The sequence below is a fragment of the Rhinatrema bivittatum genome, chromosome 15, assembly GCF_901001135.1.
Source record: "Rhinatrema bivittatum chromosome 15, aRhiBiv1.1, whole genome shotgun sequence".
In the NCBI taxonomy this organism is placed as follows: domain Eukaryota; kingdom Metazoa; phylum Chordata; class Amphibia; order Gymnophiona; family Rhinatrematidae; genus Rhinatrema; species Rhinatrema bivittatum.
In genome coordinates, this window is record NC_042629.1 from 46,657,344 (window position 1) to 46,681,894 (window position 24,551).

General features: G+C 45.2%; 1 protein-coding gene across 1 annotated transcript in view; it reads right to left on the reverse strand.

The window, feature by feature from the left end:
* Positions 1-24,551, reverse strand: part of GTF2E1 (general transcription factor IIE subunit 1) — a 109,902-nt gene that overhangs the window by 80,733 nt on the left and 4,618 nt on the right. The gene's annotated exons all lie outside the window — the stretch shown is intronic.

A 24,551-nucleotide genomic window follows, 5' to 3' on the forward strand; every position in this document is an offset into this window, starting at 1 on the left:
GATGAACCCTGTGGGATACCTGTTGAAAGAGTATAGCTTGGAGGCAGCATCCCCAAAAGTGACCCTAAAGAAATAATCAGACAAGAAAGAGGGAAAACCAGGAGAACACAGTGAAGATATGCTAAGGACCACTAAGTGGCATAATAGTATTTCATGGTCCAGGGTGTCGAAGGCCGAGTAACACCAAAAGAAACTTGGTACCAGTATCAAAGCCTTGACGTATAATATCAAAGCTTGACAAAAGCAAAGATTCTGCATTGTTCAGATAGTGAAACCCAAATTCAGTGCTGACTAAAATGTAATTTGCATCTACAAAACCCTGCAATTTATTGAGAACAACCTTTTTGACAACTTTAAACAAAGTGCTTCATTAGAGGCTTCTAAGAAAACTAAAAAGTCAGGAGACAGGAGAGGATGTCCTTTTGTGGATTACAAACTAGTTAAAAGACAGGAAAGTGAGAGGAGGGGGAGGGCTTGTATCTCAGAAGGGATCTTCCAGTCGGGATCTGGCAGAAGGCGGCTCAGATTCACCACAGTCAAGACAGTATATTCAGGGCTCAATGGGCCCAGGACTGACATAGCAAGGCACTTTTTACGTTATGTTCTTATCCTGTTGGGAAGGGATATGAAATAGGGTGAAAAAAAAAAATCCTCGGGCAGTTGCAAATGAAGGCTCATTGCACCAGAACCCAAGTTCTTGGTTCCAACCGAGCTGGAAGCCCAAAGTAAGAGGAGGAAAACTGATGGGTCAAACAAAAAAAAATAAAATTCATAAACATTGTGTATTAAGGTGAGTAAAATTCACACTGCAATAAAATAAGATGGTGCACCACAACCATTTTAAACCTGCTACATATAATCAAGGTAACAACTGTTGCAAGTAAATTCATTTAGAGGATAAAAGGTTTTAGATCTGAATCAGTTAAGACATCTAGAGCAAAAAAATAAGTTAGACATTTCCCCCAATCTTATGACAACAGCCCTGATTTCCAATGTCAATTTTCCTTTCTTTCTTTGCTCCCTAAAATGTAAATAATTTTCCAGGCACCCCCCCCCCCCCCCATCATCTCTCCCAGTGCAGCTATCTACCTATTTATCTCTTATCTCTCAACAACCTTATGCCACTATGCTTTCTGCTCTTCTCCAACACTACAATTGCTTTTAAATGCAAATGCATCTGATGACTATTCATTAAGGAGGTCCTGAGAAATAGACCAGTTTATGGACCCCAAGGACTGGGCGTGAATACCACTGCTGAACTCTGAGGTTATTAAGCTTCAGTTTCCAACTCCCCTAGATGAGAAAGCTTTTTGCATTCAATCTATTTCGCAGCAGGATAGCACTATGGCCAGCTCTGCCACTGCTCATTTTCAGGATGGTCGGCTTTTCCCTTTAATGCAGGGCCTCTCATTTTCCTCTCTACTCCAGATAACATGGAAACAAACTCATGAATCTACAGTATAAAATGCACCCGTGGTTTTGATTTATATCTTTTTTTTTTTGATTCAGCAATTTCTTTCTGCTTCTTTCGACTTCCAGCTTAGTCAGAACTACCAATAGGATCTGGTGCCAGGAGAGTCTTCACTCATAACTATCCTGAGATTTTTCTTCAATTTATATCCCTCCCTACTGAGTGCTGTCACTATAGCAACAGCTCTCTGTCTGGAACCATGCACTAGGGGCTCCTTCTGGAACCCTGCCATCATGGACTCTAATTCTGGCCAGTAGGCGTTTCCATTGCCCAATGACCCTTCCCACTAGCCTCATCAGTCCCAGGTGGGCCTGAGAGCAAAAGACCCAAGCCCAGCACTGAATCCAGGTCCCTCTGCATGGCAATAGCATTGTCAATGAGCCATCAGGCTGGCCCACGGAATTCTTATTTATAAAAAAATAAGACAAAAACCTCCAAAAAGGGACCAACAACTCCAGTGGTGAAGAGAAACATTGCTCCTCACGTAAGTGCCAAGGCAAGGCCCATGGTTTTATCCCTGGGAAAAAATATTTTCCTTCTTGAATTCTGTTGCATTGGTGTGCATCTGGTCTTTATCTGTGAAGAGCTGGAGACTAAACGTATCAATAGCTCTCCTTAAACGGGAAGCCTCATACCAAACAAACTTGCAGCTGTCCCTGCTCACCTCAAGGAATTTGATTCTTTGTGAATGCTAGTGGTAAAATGTTTGCTAGTCAACTAGCTCCAAACTCTGATGGTGCATATCCATTTGATTAAGCGATGGAGGAGCTGAACATTCATTCCTTGCCACATTAAGGCCTGTGAATCTAATCTTAAAGGACAAAAAAAAGATTGCCTGAGGTTCTGCTCCATCCTCAGCTCCATCTGCATTTTCTGGGAAATGCATCACTATCAGAATAATTTCCTGAAAATCAGCCTGCATGTCAAGTCTCACTCGCCCACCTCCACCTATTAAAATACTTTTTCTTTCTCCTTCACATACAGACATCATATTTCAGGCCTGCTGTCACTCTGAAAAGCCTCAGCTATACATTTTAGATTAAAAAGGAAAAATGCAGTTTTCTGATTGGATAAAGATCACATATCCATATAGCATTGCAGGAGTGAGATCTTGTTTCCTATACACCTAGACTTGCCACTTCATCTTCAAAAATATCATTTTTGTATTAAATATGTTTATTAGTAATTGAGCTTGGCTGATAAGCAAAACAGTCAAAAGTTGCTGTAGGTAGCACAATGGGGGTTTGTACATTAGTTCAGCTACCCAAACAAGCTTACCAACAAGTATATCCTCAATGAAGTGACATATTTAGAAGGCCAAACTGACTAAGATATGGCCCTGCATCTTATGTTCCAAATATCATCTCCAATGGGACTGCAACACAACATGCAACAACAGTTTCAGACTGAGATTTTCATCTAGAAATGCAATGACAAGGAATCATTTGACACTATTTATTGATCTGACAATATGCAGGGGAGGGGCAATAAGTTTGCTTTGACAACTCAAAGCACTTGTACTCTATCTGCTGCAAATATTGGAAACATGGGCAAGGGAGATCTGCAGAGGCAGGGTAGTTAGCATTTAATCCAGCCTGGGCAGAGAGGCTGGGGAGCAGGGGAAACAAGAGCTGCAATGAAAAGAGGACCACATGGGACAAATGGGAGATCTCTTTAGCTACAGCAATGTAGACAGACACAACTGGACAGACTGGATGGTCATGTGATCCTTACCTACTGTTATCTACTACAGTGGTGAGCAAACAGAGGGGAGGGGGCATGAAGGATCCAAAAGTGGGCACCTTGATTGCCCTATCAGGGAAGAAAATATGACTCTTCTGTTGAGTCTTGGTGTTGTGGAGGCACTGCAAGCTCAGGAGAAAGACAGCTGCCAGAGCATAGAAACATCACTGTAAGCATGCCACGGCTTAACCCTGCGTCTCTTTCCAGGCCTGGGGAGAAGAGCTGCTTCCATTTTGGTGGATCTGGGCGGGGAGTTGCTTGTTCTGCAGTGGATGTTCCACAACCCAAGAAGAACTGCCACCCTCAGGCCCCCAGCTCGGCAAGAGTGCCTGCTGTCGCTGGGTGCCTACCTAGAAAAAAAAAAGAGATCACAACTGTTGCCTGCCCAGGGGAAAAGAAGTGGTGAGGTAGGGGAGGGAAATGGAAAAAGAGGCCAAAGAGAATAAAAGTGGAGGGGAAAGGGAGGTGGTGGGGAAGGGAGAATAGAGGCAAAAAATGTAATAAAGATAAACAGGCAAGTCAAAATATGGAAAAAAAAAAACCCCAAAAAGATGAGCATAGTATTAAATATACAAAAATAGAAAGGGGAAAAGTGTCGTCACCAGGGGAGATAGTGGCTTAAGTCTGTAGCTCCTTCCCTGATCCAGCTATCTTTCACCATTCACAGCACTCCAATCCCTTCGCAATCCCCCAAAGATGGTGCTGGTTGTGTGGGAAAGCTCCAAGATGTCACTGAAGAAAAAACAAACTGACTTGAAGCACTTCTCCTTTACCAATCGTGAGGCAGTGCGAGCGGCCGGTCTCGAGGAGGTGGAGGAAAATGGCCACAAGGAAGCAGTTGCAAGCTGTGCTCTGGATATGGACATCGCTGACCTGAACTGGGACGATTCCAGCATGCCGCCCGAGCCAACTTCAAAAATGGTTTGCAGAAGTCAGGCAAGATATGGCAGGCACTAAGGCCGAATTCGGGGCGATGATAGCATAATTGCGGGGGGAAGTCGCAGAACTGGGGCAGAGAGTGGAGGAAATGGAAGCCCACTTAAAAGATCAGGCCATGGACATGATCAGCTGCCGAGAAGCGCTAGTAGAACTAACCAAAGCCTCAGGAAACTTGGAGGAGAAATTAGATGACCTGGAGAACTGGTCCTGCAGGGCAAATCTCCATTTCCGTGGAATACAGGAAGCAGTTGAATTTGGAAACTGCTTTCAAATTGTACATAGTATTTGCTCCACAATTATGGACACTGAGGGGACGCTGGAAAGTGAGCCCCCAATCAAGTTGGAAAGGGCACATAGGGCACTCAGCACACAATGTGGAAATTTGTCACGCGATATTGCATGCTTCCACAATTTTTCAGTTTAAAAAAAAAAAAAAGATCACTCAGTTGGCCTGAAAACTGGGGCCAATACAATGGAGAGACCAGAAAGTTGAGGTTTTCCAGGATTTGTCACCTATAACCATTAGGAAATGCCAGGAATTTAAAAATATAATTACAGTTTTAAAAAGAGAAGCTGTAAGTTATCATTGGCTTTTCCCCTTTGGCAAAACAGCAAAAGTGAAGACGGCGGCGGCAATCTTTCTTGCAGAAATAAGAACATAAAAATATAAGAAATTGCCATGCAGGGTCAGCCCAGCTTCCTGTTTCCAACAGAGGCCAAACCAGGCCACAAGAATCTGGAAAATGTCCAAACACTAAGAAGATCCCATGCTACTCATTTAATTAATAGCAGTGGCTATTCCCTAAGTAAACTTGATTAATGGACTTCTCCAAGAACTTATCCAAACCTTTTTTGAACCCAGCTACACTAAGTGCACTAACCACATCCTCTGACAACAAATTCCAGAGCTTTATTGTGCGCTGAGTGAAAAATAATTTTCTCCAATTAGTCTTAAATGTGCTACTTGTTAACTTCATGGAATGCCCCCTAGTCCTTCTATTATTCAAAAGTGTAAATAACCGAGTCACATCTACTTGTTCAAGACTTCTCATGATCTTAAAGATCTCTATCATATCCCCCCTCAGCCGTCTCTTCTCCAAACTGAACAGCCCTAACCTCTTCAGCCTTTCCTCATAGGGGAGCTGTTCCATCCCCTTTATCATTTTGGTTGCCCTTCTCTGTACCTTCTCCATCGCAACTATATCTTTTTTGAGATGTGGTGACTAGAATTGTACACAGTAATCAAGATGTGGTCTCACCATGGAGCGATATAGAGGCATTATGACATTTTCCGTTTTATTAACCATTCTCTTCCTAATAATTCCTAACATTCTGTTTGCTTTTTTACTGCTGCAGCATACTGAGCCGACGATTTTAAAGTATTATCCACTATGATGCCTAGATCTTTTTCCTGGGTGGTAGCTCCTAATATAGAACCTAACATCGTGTAACTACAGCAAGGGTTATTTGTCCCTATATGCAACACCTTGCACTTGTCCACATTAAATTTCATCTGCCATTTGGATGCCCAATCTTCCAGTCTTGCAAGGTCCTCCCGTAAAGTATCACAGTCTGCTTGTGATTTAACTACTCTGAATAATTTTGTATCATCCGCAAATTTGATAACCTCACTCGTCATATTCCTTTCCAGATCATTTACATATATATTGAAAAGCACCGGTCCAAGTACAGATCCCTGAGGCACTCCACTGTTTACCCTTTTCCACTGAGAATGGTAGTGATGTCTCATTGACTGAGGATCAGCATATTGATCATAACATAGAAACAAAAAAATGACAGCAGAAAAAGGACCAAACGGTCCATCCAGTCTGCCCAGCAAGCTTATGGTAGCATTTGCCGCTCCATACAGATCACCCCTATAATTAGTTTCCCAAACCATCAAAGTCGATTGTTTCTGAATCCAGCTCCCCATTCCTTCCTGCTGTTGTAGCAATGTTGGAGTTGCATCAACAGTATCAGTCTTATTGGTTAAGAGTAGCAACTGCCGTATTAGCTGGTTATCCCCATTCTTGTTTTCCCAGACCGTAAAATTCAATGTCTTTGTCGGTTGCCGTCTAAATCTAATTCCCTTTTCCCCCTACCTTTGAAGCAAAGAGCCATAACGGCATTGCATCAACAGTATGAAGGCCCATTGGTTAAGGGTAATAACTGCCACATCAGCAAGTTACCCCATTGGTTAAGGGAATAACTGCTACACTAACAAGTTACCCTCGCGCATTCTTTTCTTCATTTCATCTTCTAGCCTTTAGGGATCCACAGTGTTTATCCCATGTCCCTTTGAAATCTTTCATTGTTTTTGTCTTCACCACCTCCTCCAGAAGAGCATTTCAGGCATCTACCACCCTCTCCATGAAGAAATATTTCCTGATGCTGGTTCTGAGTCTTCCTCCCTGGAGTTCAGACTCTGAGGAAACCAGGCACTGCTCATCACCTAGCAAATACCATCCCTATGGTGAAGCATGGTGGTGACAGCATCATGCTGTGGGGATATTTTTCAGCTGCAAGAACTAGGAGACTAGTCAGGATCAAGGGAAAGATGAACAGAGCAAAGTACATAGTCATCCTTGATGAAAACCTGCTTCAGAGCACTCTGGACCTCAGACTGGGGTGACGATTCACCTTCCAAAAGGACAACAACCTTAAGCATACAGCCAAGACAATGCAAGAGTGGCTTTGGGACAAGTCAGTGAATGTCCTTCAGTGGCCCAGCCAGATTCTGGACTTGAATACAATTGAACGTCTCTGGAGAAACCTGAAAATAGCTGACCGTCAACACTTTCCATCCAAGCTGACAGAGCTTGAGAGGATCTGCAGAGAAGAATGAGAGAAAATTCCCAAATACTGGTGTGCTAAGATTGTAGCATCATACCCAAGACGACTTAAGGCTGTAATTGCTGCAAAACATGCTTCAACAAAGTAATGAGTAAAGGGTCTGAATACTTTTGTAAATGTGATATTTCAGTTTTTTGTATTTAAATTAATTTGCACAATTTTCTACAAAATGTGGAAAAAGTGAAGGAGTCTGAATACTTTCTGAATGCACTGTAGATGCAGAATATAGAACTGCTTTAATTAAATAAAATGACAAATGTGGACTATAAGACTTTTAAATAAGCAAAATAAATAACCGATCCTGGGGGTACCTAACCGACTGCATGAATGAAAGGGGGCTGCAGCTCAAAATGTTTGCTCACCTCTGATCTACTAGGTTACTATGTCTTTTCTTCTATGAAAGGAAAGACCCCCCATACCCCCACTGCCCAAACACAAAACATCAGGATGAGATAGCAGAATGTTCGGTCAGTGTGTTATGCTCTCTTCTATCTTCATTACTAAATTATACTAAAATCTGGGGGAGGAACGGAGGGCTAGTCTGCAAATTCTAGTTATTAATCACTGAAAACAGCAATAATCTGCTATTTCATTATTTATTCATATCTACAGCACTGCTATGTCAAGGTAGAGCAACTGCTATATAATTAAGAGGACGTGAGGATTTTTTTTGTAACTAATTAGAAATTTCACAGTGCATGGAAATGCATGGTCTTTTTTTTTTTTTTCTTTACGTATTCATACACATACACACACACACAAACTCAATGCACAGGCCCAAACTCCCATCCCTGACACCAATGGTCCTCCCCCTTCTGCAGCTTCTGGAGGGCACCAAAGAGCAGCTGCAGTCAAAGCAAAACAATGCTGCTGATATGGATTTCTTTTAATTAATAAATTTATATAATTTGATTTTATTTGCAGTCTAACCCCAAAATCATATATGATACATTCAGACATGGTGACATGATTTCTGAAATGTGTGTGTGTGTGTGTGTATATATATATATATATATATATATATATATATATATACACATATATATACACACACACATATATATATACTGCATAAATGAAAAAGTTCAATATTTAAAAAGCTGGTGTCCAATTATGTGTTTTTACAGGATCATTCTGAAAGCAGGTGATCATGATTGTTGAGTTTAATTATCAAAATCTCTGGGGTGGGGGGGAGAGATGGCGCTCTAGTCCTGAAAATTAATTGAAATGGGGGTTGCAAGGCTGAAGAATCACTTAGGGCACCCAATACCATTGCACTGGGCCTGCTAGCCCTCTGCATAGCCCCTGGCCAAGACTGTAGCTGCAATGACTGGGCTAAAGTAAGTTTGCCCAGCCCCGATACCAATGGTCCTACTGCACTCTACTGCTATGCTCTCTTCTACCTCCCAATCCCCACCATCCCTCCTTCCAATCTCCCTCTCCCCCGCTGAGGTGTGCCAGGTGTCACACTCTACAATCCACAAACTTTATACCGTACTTGGGATGATATATAGAGTTTGTTTTAAAATTTTCCTTCCTGGGGGACAAGATTGTTCAAGAGAATTGGCAAAGTTAAATAACCTTTCAGCTTCAAATCAAGCTCTGGTCAAGTGACTTGACAGCTATTTGGAGGCCTGTGTGTGAAATGTTGGGCCGACAGTGGTTCCCATGCTGCGGCTGGCCCTTACCTGAATGCCTGCAGCTGGCCCTGGCACTCCCTGCGGCATAGACGCTGCCATTCAGCTCCTCCCCTCTAGGTGCACACGCACATCAATCTAAGATGACCCCACAGCGGGAACCAAAGCCACAGCATCTCCCGATGACATCAGAATGGCAGAGTATTTAAACCCCCTCTATATCCCTAACTGGTGTCTCATCAATGAGTCTCCTGTTTTGCCATGTAGCATGTGTTGTTCCTAAATTCCTGCTTGCTTTGTTCCTGTTCTTTGCCTCCAGCCTTGCCATATATCCTGCCTTGTCTCCAGCCATGTTCTACCCTGCTTCAGCTTTCCCTATCTTGCCATGCCCTGTTCCAGTTCTGTTCCTGCCCCTGCCTTGTCTCCTTGCTGTGTAGCATCCCGTGTCCTGCCTTGTCCCAGTTCTGTCCCTGTCTGTTGGTTGTTGTCTTGTCTGTCTCTGTCTGCAATTTTGGTTCTGACCGCTTCTTGATTTCTGCCTGGATCTTGACACTTCTGACCGCTGCCTGGACCTTGATGCTGCTTGATCTCCACCTGCTCTGATCTCAGCCTGCCACCAGACCCTGCCTTACCACTCTTGACGGGATACTCATCTAAGCCTTGCCAGTCCCTGGAACCCAAGAACTTAACCTGCAGGGGAAAGGGCTGGTACAGGTGAAGCCCAGACCATTCCAGTGAAAGCATATCCACAAAGCTGTTGATGTGGGCCTAGTGGGTTCGCCTACTAGGCAGCGTCAACCATGCCACAGCCAAGGGCTCACACTCTGTTACAGGTTGCTGAGGCCATGAGCTCAGGGATCTACCCTTGGCTCAGGCCATACCTGGATTGACCAGAGTCCAGCAGCAAGAGCAGCTCAACCAAATAACTGGTTTGTTCCAGAATCTTGCCATAAACATGGACACTATACAGGCTCAACTACCAGCACTAGCACCTGTGGCACTTCCCCCAGCCATGTCCGCCTGTGTCCCGGGACCTATGCTGCAACTGGTGCCTCCTCCCAGATACGACAGAGATCCTAAAGCCTATAGGGGTTTTATCATTCAATGCCTCATTCAATTTGAATTACAGGCCACCAACTTTTCCTCAGATCGGACCAAGGTGATCTATATGCTCTAGCTTTTGGCCGGCTCGGCCCTAGCTTGGGCCTCACTCCTGTGGGAGAGAAATGATCCTCTCCTGAGGAACTTGCAAGAATTCTTGTAGTAGTTCCAAAGGATATTCGATGAGTCTGGCCAAGCCTCTTCCATGGCTACCCAGGTACTCTGCCTCAAGCAAAACTCAAGTTCACCCAGAACTACTCCATACACTTTCGGACCTTGGCCTCCGAACTACAGTGAAATGAGGAAAGTTTGGCTGCCAATTTTTGGCGAGGCCTTGTGGAAGGGATAAAGGATGAACTGGTTAGTTCATCCATATCCATATCGATATCTACTTCCACGAGTGAACCTGAGAGAGGGAGCTTTCCTGGCAACACTTAAAACTTGTGCCCAAGTTCCAATGCCCACTGATGACCCAAGTTAAAGAACCTACCATGGCATCTGCTGCCGAAGAACCTTTGCAGTTCAGTAGAGCCTGGCTCACCGAAGAGGAAAAGCAAAGATGACAACTTTTGCTTGTATTGTGCTGGGTATATTTCACCACCCAATGTCCCGAAAAGATGGGAAACTCCAGAACCTTGGGATGGTTGGAGAGGCAGCTCCATCCTTACCTCAACTACTTGTGCCTGTCTGTCACATTTCCACTGTCACTGAGATCCAGATAGAGACTTCTTGGATTCCGGTGCTGAAGGTAATTTCAATGAGGAAGCCCTGGTGCATCACTACAACCTCCCAGTGGTAAACCTTGAGAAACCCATAAGCATGTCTTCAGTCTACGGAGAGCCTCTTCCAGGTCTCCTGCCCCAAAGACTCTTCATATAGGGGCTCTACACAAGGAAGAGAATACTCGATTTGTCTTTTCAAAGGCAGTAAATCCCATTTTTCTTGGTCTCCCTTGGCTAATCCAACATAACCCTGTTACTGACTGGCAAACACTGGAGTTCGCTAAAAGGGGATCCTATTGTCAGCAACAATGCCTTCTCCAGGTTGCCCGGATTTCAGCCTCAAGTTTCCCTGGACTTCTTCCACAATACACGGCATTTACAAATGACTTCAGTAAAAAGTACACAGACACTGCCTCCTCACAGATCCTATAGACTTGCTACCAGGAAAAATGCCTCCCAGGGCAGAATTTACCCCTTGTCTGCTCCTGAAACCAAAGCTCTGACGGAATATATCCAGAACCTGGAATGAGGATTCATCTGTCCATCCTCTTCTCCAGCGGGGGCAGGTTTTTTCTTTATAGGGAAGAAGGATGGGACCCTCATGTCATCACCTGCAAGAACAAGTATCCCCTACCACTGATAACAGAATTGCCTGATCACCTGCAAGGAGGCAAGATATTCTCTAAACTGGATTTCAAGGGAGCCTACAATCTACTCAACATCCATGACGGAGACGAATGGAAGTGGCCTTCAACACCCAGGATGGGCATTATGAATATCTGGTGATGCCCTTTGGCCTCTGTAGCATGCCAGCAGTGTTTCAAAACATGGTTAACAAAATTTTCAGAGACCTCCTTTATTCCCATGTCCTCGTCTACCTAGGTAACATTCTTATTTATTTCCGTTCCTGGCCCAACACAGGCAACATGTTAAACAACTCCTCCAGAGACTCCATGAGAATCGCCTTTATGCCAAGCTTGAAAAGCGTACATTCAAGCAAGTGGAATTGCCATTCATGGGCTACATCATTTCCCATCATGGCCTTTGGATGGATCCCAAAAAACTAAAGTTATTCAGGGATGGCTCCAGCCTGTGGGCCTCAAGGTTCTGCAAAGATTCCTAGGCTTTGCCAATTACTATCAGCAATTTATATACAGATACTGTACTTTGGCAGATCCACTTCTTTTATTAAGAAGGGCTCCAATACTAGGAACTGGCTAGAGGAGGCCATTCATGCCTTTGCCAACTTGACCGCCTTTCTCAAGGCTCGTCTCCAGCATCCAGACCCTTCACGGTCTTTCGTTGTAGAGATAGATGCCTCCGCCACCAGGGTTATAGCAGTTCTCTCCCAATGACCAGGGAACACTCATGTCTTGCTTCATCTATTTAAAAATTTACTCCAACATAAAAGAAATATGTCATAGGGGACAGGGAACTCCTGGCTGTCAAACTTTCCTTAGAAGAATGGCACCATTTACTGGAAGGAGTTACATTTCCTGTTACTATTTATACAGACCATAAAAATCTCCAATACCTCCAAGCAGGCACATCAGTTGAATCTCCAACAAATGTACTGGCCTTTTTTTTTTTTTTTTTTAACTGATTTGACTGGCCCCGGGAGAAAAAACAGGGTGCAGATGTCTTGTCCAGATCCTTTAAAGCAGAGGATATGCACAAAACCCATCACATCATCCATCCTGCCAAGATTCTGGCAACTGTTGCTGTCCTGCTACCTCCGGTAAAAACTGTGTTTTCAAACGCCTTCAAGACAAAGTACTGCAATGGGCACATGACTCCCCGCCCAGTAGGTCATCTGGGAACCACAAAGACATGATGTTCAGAGCTATGTGGAATCCTGTCCTAATTGTATGGTCAACAAATCTTACCACGCCTGTTCTTGTATTACTAGAGTCACTACCATGGACTTTGTCATGGTCCTCTCTTGATCTAACAGATATACCATTGTTTGGGTAGCAGTGGAACACTTCTCAACGATGGTGCACTTTATACCTTTCCCCAAACTTCCATTGGTCCTGTAACTAGCACGTCTCTTCTTCAAAAACATTCAGCTTACCTGAACATATACTTGTGGACCGTGAAGTACAATTCACTGAAAAACTCTGGAAAAGCCTTTGCCAGAAATTTAAAATATCTTTGGAATTCTCATCAGCATACCATCCTGGAGCCAACGGGCACACTGAAAGGACCAACCAAATTCTCAAAGGCTTCCTAAGGGCCTACACGATCAAAAGACAAGATGACCGGGCTGCTTTATTACCTTGGGAAATCATACTGGGGAATCTGTGGGCTTTGCCCTTCAAGACTGTATACGACAGACATCCACAAGTTCTTCTTCCAGGTCCATTGACAGTGCCCTGTCCCACTTCCGATGCCATGGGCCAGAATCTATAGAACCTATGGCAAAGAACGCATCAGCTCCTCACTGCAGCCGCAGAGAGGTACAAACAACAGATAGAGAAGAGACATCACCCAGCTCTTCTTTTCAAAGCTGGGGACATAGTATGGTTGAATACCTACAAACTGCATTTGAAAACTCCTTCTACAAAGTTTTCGCCACGATTCATTGGTCCATTCCCAATAACTCGCCAAACTGCACCAGTACTCTGAAATTACTGACAACATTTAAGTCCCACAATACTTTCCAAGTTTAACTACACAAACCTTTGCTCTTGTCTTGGTCCATCTGCTCCATTCCAGAACCCATCAATATGGTGACAGAAGTCACACAGTACACAAAGTTGAAGACATCCAAGACAAGTTATAATATCTTATCGCCTGGAAGGGATTTGGCCTTGTAGAAAACACAAAGAACCTGCAGCTTACAATAAAGCCCCCCCCCCCCCCATCTCACCAAATATTTCCATCAATGTTTTACCCAGAGGGCTGGGGAAGGGGCTTAGAAGGGGGGTACTATAATGTTCAGCCAACCGCAGTTCCCACACTATGGCCAGCTGGCACTTAACCCAATGCTCCCTGCGACATGGATGCTGCCTCTCATGTGCCTAGAGGGGAGGAACTGTACATGCTCCGTGTTCATCTAAGAAGATCCCGCGGCGGGAACCAAAGCCGTAGCACCTCCAGATGATGACAGCACGACAGGGCATTTAAACTCAAGACATATCCCCAAGCCAGTGTCTCAGCAACAGGTCTCCTTCCTTGCCATGCAGTGTGCTGCTCCATGTTCCTACCTGCATCCTTCTGTGTTTCCTGCCTTGTCTTCCTACCCTTCCTTGCCATGCCCTGCTCCTGCACTTTCCTTGTCTCCTGCTGTGTCTCACCCCGTGTCCTGTCTTGTCCCAGTTCTGTCCCTGTCTATTGGTCATTGTCTTGTCTGTCTCTTTTGCCTTCCGGTTCTGACTTTGGCCTCGGATTCTGACAATGCTTCTTGATCTCTGCCTGCTCTGACCTCTGCCTGAACATTGACACTGCTTGATCTCCGCCTGCCCTGATCTCAACCTGGACTTTAGCACTGCTGGCTTGCTGTCTGCCCTGACCTCAGTTTGCCACCAGACTCTGCCTGACAGCTCTCGACAGGATACTCACCGTAGCCCTGCCAGCCTCTGGAACCCAAGGCTCAACCTACGAAGAACGGGGCTGGTACAGTGAAACTCAGACTTCATTCCAATCAGAGCGTATCCACCAGCTGTCGATGTGGACTTAGTGGGCTCACCTACCAGAATGTGTCAATCATGCCACAGCCAAATGCTCACAGTCCGTTACACTGTGAAATAAGTTAATGGTCTCAGTCCATTTCCCAATGGGTAGGTGTCCACTTTATCCCCAAAAAATCATTACAATTTGAGAATGATTGGGATAGTCAGAAAGGGTGGTGGTAGAGAGATGACCAAGACAGAGGGTCTGTGATGGTAGTAGGCAGCCCAAGACATCCTTATCTGCCAACTACTTAAAAAAAAAAAAATTATTTCCTAGAATATGCCCTTCAGATTTTCTTTACTGAATGCATGAGTACTCTAATTAAAAGTTCTGTTTAATATTGCTAATTTAAATAATTGCCCAAGGCAGTGCTACTTAATTTGTAAGAATTGCGGTCATACATGAATTTAACCAAACCTCTTTTTGCAAATCCAAAAAATCAATTCAGAATGTTATCCTCTCATCCAAGATCCCCACTCTATTCCACAGCAGGGATAACTAGAGCAGATAAGTCTGTAGATCACACAAATACCAAAGGGGAGATAGCCTGATGAGCAGAAATGCAGACAGTGGGGTACATGTTTTAATGCGAGAGAGAAAATGTGTGCATGGAAATAAACAGGCAAATTAAAACTTAGGTCTCATGAAACCCAGGATATGTTTAAATGTAAAGCAATTCAGTTTCATCATCAAATAAAAGAAAAGCATTTTTAAAAATGGTATCATTTAGATCTCTTTTCACACAGAAAATAGTGGACAACCTTCTTTTTAAGATGCCAAACAGGGCTTGACGTATTAATACTACAAAGACATTCCATTACAGTATTAACAAGACACAGATGAAATTATAGAGCAAGGCTCTAATTAGCAATCTTCCTACATGATCAAGCACAGCCCAAGCAGCACGAATGGTTCAGATGGACACAAGGTTATTACAAACAAACCCAGGGGCATTCCTGTGGCTAAATGGCCAAGGCATATGCTCAAAAAAGCAGGAACCTCATCAATTAGAAAGCTAATTTGATCCCATCCATTAAAATGGGGCAAGATCTACATTTCAGTTGTTGTTGGCAACAGATTCACTGTATAATCATCATCTAACAGCATGTTGAACTATTCTGCAGGAGGATGTAACCTGAAACAATGAATATTTTATACTGTACTGAACTAAATGGCAGTTCTCCTCAGGGGACTGGAATATGCAAAACCACTGTCGCTACAATTTGTGGGCAAAAATTGGCAACTTAAAAAGACAGTAGACGAACTAAAAGACCAGCCACACTGGAGGGGCCAACCCCAAGCACTCAGTGCTGACAGACACAAGAGGTGGTCTATCACCCAGTTGACAGCTGGCAAGCCTACTGAGCTATTACAAAAATAAGCAACCTAGGCAGAAGTAGAATGCCCACTTCTACTCATTTTCAATCCAGAAAAGATTAAATCATTTGTTTCTTGGTTCTCTTTCTTTCTTAAGCTACTATTTTCTGCATTTATCCTTTTATAAATAAACAGCTACGTTTCAAACAAAATCATCCTGTGGCAGTCTCTTAAAGTATTTAAGCTATAACTGTGCATTTTATTAGGGTGCCAGTACAGGTGTCCATTGGTGAACAGCATTTGCTGTTAACCAGAACGGTGGGAACTGGGAAGGCAGTAGGGCTGCTTTTTTTTTTTCCTTAAAACCATATTTTTGTCTATGTATGTCCTCAGCAGATTTAAAAACCCTATTTCAATTCTGAAATGAATAATAGAGTTGCACTACCATACCCCATAAAAGCAAGTTTGCTTACCGTAAACTGTGTTTTCCATAGATAGCAGGATGATTTAGCCATGCTATCTAGGTGTCATCATCCGGGCGTCACACAGTGGAGCTGTCTCTCCAAGCTTGTAGAGTTTTCAGCTGTATGGCTACGTAGCTCTTTTCACGCATAACTTGCAAGTCTCCTCAGTTGATGGTCAAGCTCACTCATGCAGAGCAAATTTAGTTGGCTATCCAGGGAGGAAGGCGGGTTTGCATGGCTAAATCATCCTATCTATCTACGGAAAACATTGTTTACGGTAAGCAAATTTGCTTTTTTCTGTCAATAAGCAAACATTTATCCATGCTGTCTGGGAGTCCCAAGCTAAGGGTTGCCTTGGGGGAAAAAAAAAAAAGTTAAATTTGTTTTTACTTGTATTTCCTTTTCTGTGTTTTGTTTTTTCCCGTCGATAGCAGGGCTGAATTAGCCATGCTGTATGGAAACTGTCAATCAGGGCCCGGGAGGCGGAGCTTTGTAGCAGAGTGTAGATCTTTGATCCTCTGCGGCTGCGCGTGGGTTCCCACGCAGTAGTCAACGGTTCTCCTCAGTCTGTTTTTTTTCCGCGAGCGGGAGCGCACACGGAGCCTTCTTCTCCTCAGGAAGAAAGCGTATCTAAGTAAATATGTCTAAAAAACAGTCGGGATTCAAGCTGTGTCCGTGCGGCAAGATCATGTCCGTCACTGACGGACATGATCGATGCTACCGCTGCCTAGGGCGCGACCACATCCAATCCGACTGCGAACACTGTGATAGAATGTCTCCGAGAGCTCGTCGGCATAGGAGCTACAGGTGGCTGGAACTCTCGACGGGAGACAAAGCGTCCACGACCCATTCTTCTCCGGGACCAAAATCCAGGACATCAGCCTCCAGTAAGAGAGCGGCTTCCTGGGACCCACAGTCCCCGAAGGTATGTGACGCAAAGAGGAAACCCAAAGAGGCGGTAGACCAGGGATCTGGTCTTCACCCCCAAGGTCCGGAGTCTGGGAAACAAGGGCCTTACAAATTGTCTGAGCCCAGTACCCAAACGCTAATTAAGAGCAATCCAGTGCAGTCCTTAATGCTATCACAGCACCTGGAGCGGGACAGAGACTCGGAGCCGCTGCAAAAAATCCCAAAAACGGCACCGAAGGGATCCGGATCGGCACCAAAGAAGGCCGAAACGGCGCCAAAAACGTCACAATTGACGCTAGGATCGCAGCCGGCGCCGAAGTCTCACTCGGAGCCGAAGTCACACTCGGCGCCGAGAATTCAGTCGGAGCCGAAAACACACTCGGCGCCGAGAATTCAGCCGGCGCCGAAGTCACGATCGGCGCCGAAGAAGAAAAGAGTAGAATCAGCATCAAAACATAAATTCCATTCAAAACAGGACTCCCAGGACCCCTTGCAGGGAAAGGACAGCACCGCAGTCCAACCCAAACAAACAGAACAACTGGGTCAAGTCTCGGAGAAGTTGCCACGGGCAGTAGTATCCCCACCCCAGACAAGTACTGAACCTCAGGAGGGTAAACGACAAGATAGCCATTCCTACAGAACAGAACATGCGGACAGACGGTCACGAGACAGTAGACATTCTTCGACAAGGAAGAGACATAGACACCATTCTGATTCTCCCCCCTCCTCGAGTAGGGACCATGGTCACTCAAAATGACATCACGTCTCCCATCACAAGGGAGTGATGTCTTCATCTTCATCTTCCTCCCATTATAAGAGTAAATCTGATCGATCTCACTCTAAGTCTCATGGAGTTATTCCACTTTCGTCATCTCCATCCTCTAGCACATCAAGAAGTATACAGTCCACTCGTCAACAGGCAATGGAATGGAGTGATCCATCAGAGGATGAGAGAGATTCTAATCCTCCTCCTTCAGAGTTAACGTACGAACCAGCTCACTTGGAAAAACATCCTGCAATGCCACCTCAAACCTCAAAAGCCTTTTGGGACCTAACACAGTCCTTAGCGGGCTTTTTTTAAACTCTACCTCCCGAGTCTACTTCCCAGGGGGACGACACTAAACCTACTCAACAGCAAACACAACGAGATATACCGTCTACACTATCTCCTTCTCCACCTGTCTCTCTGGCCCGTTCCCCATCTCCCCCAGGAGATTCCATATCCATACACTCCTCACCGCTGTCTTCTACTGGGTACCCATCTGATCCTCCGGATCAGCCAGCGGAACCTTATTCCCCTCCAGAGGATCTCACCTATCCTAAGTTCATAGATAAGATGAGAACCATTCTAAAGTTGGATGTCCAAAAGCTGCCGGAACCGAGAGCGGAAACATTGGGGTTGCTAAAAATTTTCGATGCGCCAGGGGAACCGTCGGCTCTTCCACTGCACGCGATTCTACACGGGGTCCTGCAAAAATCATGGGACACCCCCTTTGCTCTGCCAGCCGTATCCAGGAAAACGGATTTAAAATTCAAACTTCAAAAGCCTTCCATGTATGCGATCCCTCAACTACCACATGACTCCATAGTGGTGGAGTCCGCTCTACAGAAGTCCCGGAAACCGAAGACTCATGCATCCGCCCCTCCAGGGAAGGACAATAAGGCTCTGGACGATTTTGCGAAACGCGTCTATCAGAACACAATGCTTACGGCACGAATTCACCACCATAACTTTTACATGGTACAGTATATGTATGAATGCCTACAAGCCACCAAGGGCATGTTTACGTCATCAGGAGAGACCATTCCGTCCCTAATATCGGACATGGAAGAATGCACTCGTCGTATGCTAAGGGCAGTCTACGAGGGCTTCGAAAACTCTTCGAGAGCTTCTGCCATGGCTATAGCGGCCAGACGTCTTGCCTGGCTCAAGGCCAGTGCTATTCGAGAAGAGCTCCATGAGAAACTAGCTAACTTACCATGCACAGGCGATAACCTCTTCGGGGACCGCCTCCATGATACAGTAAGTAAACTAAAGGATCAAGCACTAGCGGTCCAATCACTCGCTGCCCCAGTGTCTGCCAAACGATTTTTCTCTTCCTTGCGCAGACAGCCTTTCTCCAGGAAACCATACAGGAGTTATCAGAACTTTCGACAACAACCCTATCTACCCTACCACAGGCAACCCAATAACAACCCTCCGCAACAACAACAAAGGAGGGGAAGACCTCGTACACAACAGTCAGCAGTTCCGGCAAAGACCACACAGTCTTTTTGAACTCATTGCCACCACCACCACACATGTTACCGGAAGCTCCCCTGGGCAGAATAATGGCTTGTCTGGCCGCATGGCAAGCCATCACGACAGATCAGTGGGTACTCGACATCGTAAAGGACGGATATCAGTTACACTTCCTATCCAAACCCATCACTCCTCACTTCCCCCTGACAAAGAGAAATCCATCACAAAACCAACTGGCCCAGGAGTTAACCGTCCTTCTTCACCAAAAAGCTATCAGACCAATTCCTCGGGCATTACAGGGCCAGGGGTTCTATTCTCCATATTTCCTCATTCCAAAGAAGACGGGGGGCACTCGACCCATCCTAGACCTCAGGGAGCTCAACAAGTGCCTAATTCGGGAGAAGTTCAAGATGGTGTCTCTAAAGTCCATCCTACCTTTAATACAACCCAAGGATTGGATGTGTTCTATAGACCTCAAGGATGCGTACACACACACATTCCAATCCACAAATCCTATTGGCAGTACCTATGTTTCCAGTACCACAATCGACATTACCAATACAAGGTCCTACCCTTTGGACTCTCGGCAGCCCCCAGGGTATTTACCAAATGCATGGTGGTGGTGGTGGCCCATCTTCGCTTACAGGGGCTAACTATTTTCCCTTACCTCGACGACTGGTTACGAGTAGCATCGAATCCGATCACTCTGAAATCGCATCTCAACATAGCAATAACCTGTTTGCAACACCTGGGGTTGATAATCAATTACCCAAAATCCAAGCTACAACCCTCGCAGATCCTACAATTTATAGGGGCTCGACTAGACACAATTCGAGCCAGGGCGTTCCTGCCGGAAGACAGGAGATTAATGATGTGCTCATTGCTCCAAGCCCTACAGAGAGCAAAATACACCACAGCCCGAACCATATTGAGACTTCTCGGACACATGGCAGCAGCAAACTTCACGGTCCCAAACACCAAACTCCACATGCGACTTCTACAGTGGGGACTAAAAAGACAATGGTCACAACACTCTCAACCATTGCACAAACGAATTCAAGTAACCAACCCGATGCGACGAGAAGTCGACTGGTGGCTCAGAAAGTCAACTCTGGAAAAAGGTGCACCCTTAACCCCCCCCCTCCACACAATGCAATCCTCACAACAGATGCCTCTAGGACGGGATGGGGGGCTCATCTAGACCTCCTGGAGACACAAGGCCTTTGGTCCCCATCAGAACAAGGGTTACAGATAAACCTCTTAGAACTCAGGGCAATTCGCAATGCCCTGCTCACCTTCCAGGACTATCTTCGGGGTCGGAGAGTAATGGTTTACACGGACAGCCAAGTGGCAATGTTCTACATAAACAAACAAGGCGGGTCCGGTTCATGGCCCCTCTGCAGGGAGACTCTCCAAATCTTCGCTCACGCTCACAGACATTCCATTCACCTTCAGGCCACGTATCTCCCGGGTATAGCAAACACCAGAGCGGACAGATTAAGCCGCATATTCTACCCGCACGAGTGGAGGCTGAATCCAGAAGTCCTGCAGACGATCTTCAACAGTTGGGGAACACCGATCATAGATCTCTTTGCCACGGAAGAAAACACCCAACTTCAGCAATTCTGCTCCATCCGACCCAGCCCGTCCCGCTTGGCGCAGGACGCCTTTCTAATTCCTTGGTCGTCGACTCTTCTATACGCCTTTCCGCCAATTCCATTGATAACAAGAACGATACAGAAATGTATCTCAGACCACAGTCAGCTCATACTCATTGCTCCGGCTTGGCCTCGGCAACCGTGGTACAGCTATCTCTTGCGTCTGTCAGTGGCAACCCCAATCCGCTTTCCAGACCACCCAGACCTTCTCTTACAGGACGATGGCCTCCTCATTCATCCACTCCTCTCCTCCCTCCATCTGACTGCATGGAGATTGAGCGGGCGTTATTAACAGAACAAGGAGTTTCTAGCACGGTGCAAACCATTCTTCTTGAGTCTAGGAAGCCGTCCACCAGAAAATGTTACTCTTTCAAATGGAAGCGCTACTCCAACTGGTGTACAGAAAGGAGTATTTCACCTATGGACTGTTCACCAGCATCCTTACTGGATTATCTACAGTCTCTCTATGAGTCTGGGTTAGCAACCTCCTCAATCCGAGTGCATCTCAGTGCAATTGCGGCTTATCATAGGCCAATCAATACCCACTCGGTGGCAGAACACCCATTACTTTCTAGATTCTTCAAAAGTCTTCTGCTTTTACGATCACCGGTTTTTAAACCTCCAATTCCATGGAATCTTAATGTGCTTCTCGAACAACTCACACTGCCTCCGTTCGAACCCTTGGAATCTGCACACATGAAGTACCTCACCTGGAAAGTAGTGTTTTTGGTAGCCATAACCTCAGCACGCCGAGTCAGTGAGTTACAGGCACTAGTTCACTACGAACCGTATTTACAGTTTCATCGTGAAGTTGTCCTACAAACTCACCCATCGTTCCTTCCAAAGGTCATTTCCACGTTCCATCTCAATCAAACTATAGACTTACCTATATTTTTTCCTAAACCGCATGCAAATGACAGAGAGCGCTTGTTACACACCTTGGATTGTAAAAGAGCGTTAGCATACTATAAAAGAAGAACACATTCTCCAAACAGGACATCACAACTGTTTGTATCATTTAATCCAAATGCTCCGGGATTGGCAGTAGCAAAGCGTACAATATCCAGTTGGATCGTACAATGCATCCAGTTTTGCTATGCCAAGAAAGGGACTGCTCTTCTTTCACGGCCCAACGCCCATCAATTAAGAGCCATGGCAACATCGGTGGCGCATCTACATAAGGTTCAACCAGTGGATATATGTAAAGCAGCCACTTGGTCTTCGCTACATACCTTCACATCTCACTACTGCATAGATAAACAATCAGCAGGGGATGCGGTTCTGGGACGAACCATTCTGCACACAGTCTCTAAGTAATCAACGACTGCCACAACTTGGCACGCTAAAGAAAGTTATGACAGCGTGTACTGGAGCTGGGGACTCCCATACAGCATGGCTAATTCAGCCCTGCTATTGACGGGAAAAAGCAAGTTTGCTTACCATAAACGGTGTTTCCGTAGATAGCAGGATGAATTAGCCATGCTGACCCACCCACCTCCCTGGCAGTCGTGACTTCCGCAATACGCTATTGCTTAAATACAGACTGAAGAGAACCGTTGACTACTGCGCGGGAACCCACGCGCAGCCGCAGAGGATCAAAGATCTACACTCTGCTACAAAGCTCCGCCTCCTGGGCCCTGATTGACAGTTCCCATACAGCATGACTAATTCATCCTGCTATCTACGGAAACACCGTTTACGGTAAGCAAACTTGCTTTTTTCATGCAACATGTCCTTTTCGTGGACAGCTCTTAAGTTCCTGCGACATGATGTAACACTGCTGATCTCAGTGTGCTGTCAGTCGCTGACTGTTGGTTGAGACAGCAGTGGGATGTAAATGTATGAATTGATGACCATGTCTGTCGCTGCTTTGCGAATGTCTTGAACTGGAACATTATATAGGTGTGCTATTGAAGCAGCTGTTGCTCTCACTTGATGCACCTTAATGGCATCAAGCAGATTGTCTGAATGTAATGCACAGCAGAACTGTATATAGTGAATTATCCAACTCGACAATGTCCTTTTTGCTACTGCTTTTCCCAGCTCATCTGGGTTAAAAGACGAAAAGTTCTTGTCTTGTAATAGGCTAAGGCTCTCTTGCAGTAGTGTGAAGTGCCTTTTCTCTTTCATTCCCATGTGGTTTAGGAAAAACTGGGGGCAGAGAAATAGTCTGATTTAAATGGAATGCAGAGACTACCTTCGGCAAGATTTTGTCATTGTGGAAGAGCAAGTATGGGGAATAGGTTACTAGTGCCTGAAGTCCACTCACTCTCCTTACAGAGGTCACTGCAACAAGGAAGAGTACTTTCCATGTTAGGTGCTTTAAAAATGCAAACTTCTAAGACTACCATTATGTCTCATGGAACAGGAGGCTTTTTCACCGGTGGGCGAAGCCAGAGCAGGCCTTTCATAAAGCTGGATATTAGTGGATGAGAAGATATGTAGGGTTGTTAGAGGGAGGGAGGAATGCACTGAATGAGTGAGTGTCCCGTCTTCCTGGGTTAGCAGCTGTGCACTGTCCACCAGCAGTATTGGCGGATGACTGGAAAGCTGTACTAGATAGGCATACCAGGGTTGTCTTGCCATGCCGGAGTAATCAGAGTCATGTTTGCTTCGTCTGTGATACATTTCTGCACCATTCGAGATATTAAGGGAATGGGTGGGTATACGTACAGGAGGCTGGTCGACCAAGGGATCAGGAAAGCATCCTGGGATATTTTTTTCTTGCTAGGGAGAAAGGAGAAAAGCATGCTTAATTTTGCGTTGTGTTCTGATGCGAATAGATCTATCCAAGGAATTCCCCAGCAGCTGAAGAGATTGTCCACTACCATTTGGCTCAGCAACCATTCGTGTGGCTGAAAAATCATTCTGAGCCTATCGGCCTCTGTGTTTGCCAGTCCTGGAAGGTAGGAGGCTTGTAGCACAAACGCATGCCTCTTTGCAATTACCAAATCTATACCCCTTCTTTGCAGAGTTCTGAAACCGGACCCTCCTTCCCTGTTTATATAAAACATGGCTACTTGACTGTTCGAGTGAATAATCATGCATTTCCCTTGAAATGTTGATGCAAAAGTATTATTGCATGTTTTATAGCTCTAAATTCCAACAGACTCATTTGGAAATGTATTTCTGTTGGGGCCACAGGCCCTGTGTTTTTAAGTGGAGTAGATAGGCTACCCAACCCCATATTGAGGCATCCATCGTGAGAATTAACTGATGAGTCGGACTTCTGAAAGAAGCGCCCCTTCATGACTGAGGGAGTCAGCCACTAAGATATGTCTTTTCATGGAGGCTGTGATACAAATCCTTTGACATGGGCTGTGCGCACTGATTCCATTGTAACTTCAAACCCCATTGTAAATGTCTTATGTGAAGATGGGTGCGAGGAACTACTTGTATTTCTGCTGTCATGTGACCAAGCAACACTAGAATTTGTTGCACTGTTGTCAGAGACTGCTGTTGAAGCTGTAGGCACAGTGAACATAGCATCTGAGCCCTGTCATTGGGCAAGATCGCTTTGCAGAGGGGCGTTTGGATCCTTGCTTTGATGAATTGAAGAATTTGACAAGGACTGAGATGCGACTTCTCGTAATTTCTGAGAAACCCCAGGGCTTGTAGGCAACAGATTGTCTTGGTTAGATGCTCTTGCAGAGTTTCCAGACTTGGAGAGACGATGAGTCAGTTGACTAAATACAGGAAGATTCGGATCCCTGTTGCTGCAAATGCAAGACATTTTGTGAAGAATCTCGGGGCAGAAGAGAGTCTGAAGGGGAGAACCTTGTATTGGTAATGATGATGGGCCACCTGGAAGCAAAGGCAG